At 53.2% G+C, this 4,905-nt stretch overlaps 1 long non-coding RNA gene across 2 annotated transcripts; it reads right to left on the bottom strand.

Moving 5' to 3' along the window:
• Positions 1 to 83: 83 nt before the first annotated feature.
• On the bottom strand, positions 84 to 3,781 carry LOC119110430 (uncharacterized). 2 transcript variants are annotated; one of them, XR_005095487.1, is made up of 3 exons: positions 3,696 to 3,781; positions 2,512 to 2,628; positions 84 to 1,487 (listed from the first exon to the last, which is right to left on the bottom strand). It is a non-coding gene; the product is annotated as an uncharacterized LOC119110430 (long non-coding RNA). The 2 variants fall into 2 exon arrangements; XR_005095488.1 differs by having other exon boundaries at positions 3,637 to 3,700.
• Positions 3,782 to 4,905: the final 1,124 nt, after the last annotated feature.

Raw genomic sequence — 4,905 nt, 5'->3', positions numbered from 1 at the left:
ACTGAAATAGCCATCTTGAAGCCGTTTCGGTGCAGCTCACAGGCCTGCCGTTCTTAAGACCCCTCTAGTTTCTGAGCTTTAAGCCCGCGAAAATGGAGGAGAGTGCTTCGGGGAGAGTATTTCGTGGTTACCTTGACATTCATAACACCATCATAAGGTCATCCAATACCTACCATTCCATAAGCCATGCAGTGATCGAGGCCGAGAAAAATGTAATGGTCGAGCCGGTTATATCTGGCGTTCGTGAACAAGATTCCCAGATATAACGACCGTCAATTGGCCCTCGCACAATATTGTGCAAAGTACGATGACGTGATAAAACAATGACTTGCCGAAGAGCATACTTACTAAACAAAGAAACTGTGGTGGCAAAGGGCAGTTTTTTCTTCTTAAAAGTGTACCAATAGTTATATGTCAGCTTCTTTCGTCATATCTGGTGCTCGCTTCAATATCTTGAAATGTGAAACCTTCCCTTTAACATCATGCAGAGCAATAATACAATTAACGAAGAAGCTGACCTTAAATCCGGAAATACCAGGGGTATAGGAGCGTCATTTAGCATGAACATCATGACGATCGGCAGGCCTTGAGCCAACATCGCAGTCAAACCCAGCTCAACCCAACCGAAAAACTTGCTGGCTTAGAAACTGGACTTACGAAATTGGGACGCTGACCGTTTCAGCAGGCATTAGAGAAACTTCCGCGCAGATCAGTAAACAACTGGCTGCACCTTGAAGCATGCAGAAAGGTCAATTTCCCGCGGGAAAAGTGGAAACGAAATTCATGCCGCGAAAATTCGTCTGGGAACTAATTCCTGCTATGCATCCGCGAACAAGGAAATGCTCCACATTCGAAGGTATTGAAGCAAGCATCAGATATCATAGAATAATCTCACTCATAGATATTAGAATATTTTTAAGTGGAAAAGACTGCTCTAGACAACGCAATATCAATGTTTAGTAAACACGCTATTCAATGCGTCACTTGTTGATTACGTCATCATGCCCTGTACAACGTTGACTGAGAGCCAATTGCCGACCATCATATCTGTAAATGGTGCTCACTAACGCCATATACAAACGGCGCCACTGTAACATTTTTATTGGCCTCGATGGCCGCATGGCTAATCAAACGGCAAAAGTCGAATGAAATTATAGCGTCATAGATACCTAGATGACGACGAAACAATCTCTCAGAAATAGTCTTCTCATCTTCTCGTACGTATAGCCCAAAAACTAGAGGTGTTTGGTCTCAAAAAGGGCAGGGTTGTGAACTGCGCTGAATGATCTTCAAAATTTCATACAAATGTGGGACACTCCCCTCAATAATTATGCAACAAGTACGTCGCAAATCTTAAGATGAGAACAGGCAGGCAACAACATCAAGGGGATACATCGCTAAATGCACAGCACCATTTTCTTCCAACTTACCATGAAATGACCAGTCTGGATGGTCCTTTTCATCATGAAGGGCCTTCATCCACAGATCTAAAACACATGGCTTAATGTTAATGCCATAATCGCGTGCAACGTAACTGGAATTATTCACCCAATACGCAACTTCGATAAAAGTTCTACACCTGCAGGCCTGGTGGGGACAGTAACCTTGTATCCTTGTAGCCATGTATCCGATTCATGAACGGTGAATTGTTAACGTGCACACCGTAACTTTTAAACGGCCACAAGTTGCCTGAAGACGGGACTGGGACTGTTGACTGATTTGGCTGTTGCCTGACGACGGGACTGATGCTGTCAACTGACTGGTTGCTGCACGCTGCCCAAAGTGTTGGGTGGCCGCGGGACTGAAGACTTCAATCGCGGCGAACTTTCAGCCCCTTTTAAAATCGCGTGTATCGCACCCGTACGTCACAAAACAATTACGCTGTGCAATCACTTCCCGAGTTTTCAGCGAATCCGGCTCGGCATGCACGGCAATGGATGTCGAGCCGAGCTACACTCGCACCGAACAGCGCAATGTCACGCTCGTCACCGAGCGCCAGCTGGACACCTCAGCCGGCCCCACACGTGCCGCTGGGCTGTGTTCGCTTGGTGGGTTCGACATCACACCAGCCCTATACGTCAGAGGTGGACGATTCCCCATCACATCCAGCACCAGACGTGCTGGAGAATGCACCGTCACACCCAGCCCAACGTGCGGTGGGAAGCCAGACACACACGCACATGGGGGGGGGGGGGGGGGGAGCACGACGTGACACGTGCCCCGCACGGCATATCCAACCCCAACGCTCTGGTAACCTCGATAGGCACACGTGCCGGAGAACTCGATATCACACCCAGCACCGCACGTGCCAGTGAACTCGATATCACACCCAACACCACACGTACCGGAGAACTCGGTGTTTCACCCAGCACCACGCATGCTGAGAACTCAATATCACGCCTAGCTCTACAGGTGCTGGGGGGGGGGGGGGGGGGCTCGGTACCAAACCTGGCGCCATGCGCACAAGAGAGCACGGCATCACGCCCTCCCCTCCCGCCCTCGTAGACGTACTGGGGAAGTCGACGTCACAATCCGCGCAGCGCAGCGGACGCTGGACGCAGATGGTCTGCTGCGACATCCCGGCTGGCACCTGTCTGCGCTGGACCCGATCAGAAGCTGCCCGGCTCCCTGTCGACGGAGGGGAGCGAAGGTGAGATCCCGCTGTCCCGGGCCCGCGCAGCGCGCCGGCCTCTCTGAGGCGGACACGCCGAGCCGCGTCACGAGATTACACTCGGGGTGAACAGCACACATCCGGTCTGCAGTCACATCATCCGGGGTGCGGCATAGCAGGGCGGTGGTGTGATGTGATCAGCAGACCGGGAGGGGTGCTCCAGCGGGGTGCCGCAGCGCTCGTCGGGTGCGCCGCGAGCCATCCGCCGTTCGCGGCCAGTGCCCTTGCCCTCGCTCCCACGCCCGGCTGTTAGCTAGCGGCCTAAAACGTTCCGCGTTTGAGTTCGGCTCCACCTGCCGTGCTGCGTCTGATCCCAACAGCCGTCCGTGGGTTCTACAAAGACACGTACGCTGGTGCTGGTCTAACCTGCATCCTCTAAAGCGCGTAACAAATCTACCTCCTTTTGGGAGAATGTACTTGTCCTACATTTGTCATATTCATTGTATATTGTCGTACATATGATCCATCTATTGTCATATTGCGTGCCAGCCAATAAGCATGATTTCTGGCGTGATTATCTGTGCGTGATAAGACGCATTTGATGCCAGTGCTGCCTGACATGCTAACGACTATCGTCCCACATAGATGTCCATTATGAATAACCGCTGGCTGCTCTGCCTCATGTATCATGGCCACCGCCTCAATGGCCTCATGCCCTTGAAAACTATCGCTGTCCTGTCCATTGTGGCCTCGATACCTATCACGTTGAAACCTTCCACGCACCTGGCTGTCCCGGATGTCGTCAGAGCCGCGTTCCCCATTTCCAAACGCCGTCAACAGGTGGCAACTTGACGTCACAGGTGGTGCGTCACAGCAACTCCTACGGCTCGGCGTATAGTCGCTTATGCATGACGTAGGGCACTCGAAACGTCACAGGCAGCAACTCAGGTAGGTTCGTCGCTAATGGGGAACGCGGCTCAGGTCTTGCCTGTGCTTAGCTCCGTCCCAGTCCGGACACCACTCACCTGAGGCGTCAGCAGTGGCTGGCTGCACCTCACACGGGTCAGCGCGAGCCCTCTCCTACCTGCGTCACCCGCGCGTCGCCAGTCGCCGACGCGTCAGCACGCCGCGCCGTCCGGTACCGCCGGTCCCACGCGCCGCTCCGTGCGCCACCGGCCGCGCCGCGCCCACTGCGGCGCGCCGCCGGTCGCGCGGTCGTTTCACATCCGTGCCCGGCGGCTGCGGCGCGCGCGGGCGGGCAGCGCGGGACCGCCGGCCGCCGCGGAACTCCCTGGCCCCAGCCGAGGTCACCCGCGGCTGGGACGCCTCAGCGGTCCGGGGTCACGCGGCAGGGGCTCTCACTCGTATAGAGCTGATTGCGCAGCCTGTCGAAAGTTATGTGGTCTCAGTGGGAGTTGGGTGTGTGATTTCGTTACAACGTTCGTCGGCCCAACGGTACCACATCAAAATTCAGACGTACTCCGGAGCAACTGCCTCTTTCGAGGCTCCCTGTGGAAAATCGCACCCAATGTGATGTCACTTGAGGACTTAACGGACTGGCTAAGCTCATGGTTCCCATAAACAATGAGTAACCAGCTGGGTTAGGTATAGTTTTGGGGAAAATTAGCGGAAAAATTATTCCGTGGCCGTGTCGATGGCTCAGTCGGTTAGAGCGCCTGCTTTCCGATTCACCATCCTGTGGCGGGGTAGGTTCGAGTCGCTTCAAGTGCTTGTCACTTGCCCCGATAGGTATGGCCTGCGGTCGGTGGCAGCGACCACGCCGAAGGTCATATGACGTCAGAGGGCAGGACGAACTGTGCCGAACATTGCTGCACGTTAGGCTTTCGCCACCAAATTCTGTACTTGCCCCGCAATTGCGCGATCGGATGGTTAGGTCAATGATTACACAATAAGCACTGCTTGTTCTGCACAAGCACGCACTGCGTCAGCTCTGATCTCAGAAATCCATCCATTCAGAAGATTTGGGTTAAGTCTTTGAAAACAAAAAGTAATCAACACTTTTCGTACCGCTTTTGCAATCATCAACGCATTAGGGTCAGTTGGGTGTCTATTTTCATATAACTGTTGCACAATTTAATACTAGTGTCGTGTAAAGGCCAACCAATAGGTAGCCGAGTGTTTCCACCGATTCTGAATGTGTAGCAGGTGATTATGCAGCCACCGACCTACGGGTGGCTGATGAATGAATCAAGGCAATCTTACCCGTGAAGGCCTCTAGTAAAAGTCGTTGTGGATATCAGCCAAACTGTCACCATCAGATGAACAATGTCATT

The sequence above is a fragment of the Pollicipes pollicipes genome, unplaced genomic scaffold (genome assembly GCF_011947565.3).
Source record: "Pollicipes pollicipes isolate AB1234 unplaced genomic scaffold, Ppol_2.1 Scaffold_7231;HRSCAF=8579_pilon_pilon_pilon, whole genome shotgun sequence".
In the NCBI taxonomy this organism is placed as follows: Eukaryota; Metazoa; Arthropoda; class Thecostraca; order Pollicipedomorpha; family Pollicipedidae; genus Pollicipes; species Pollicipes pollicipes.
The sequence above is the reverse complement of the archived record's forward strand: the minus strand, read 5'-3'. Positions and strand labels throughout refer to the sequence as shown.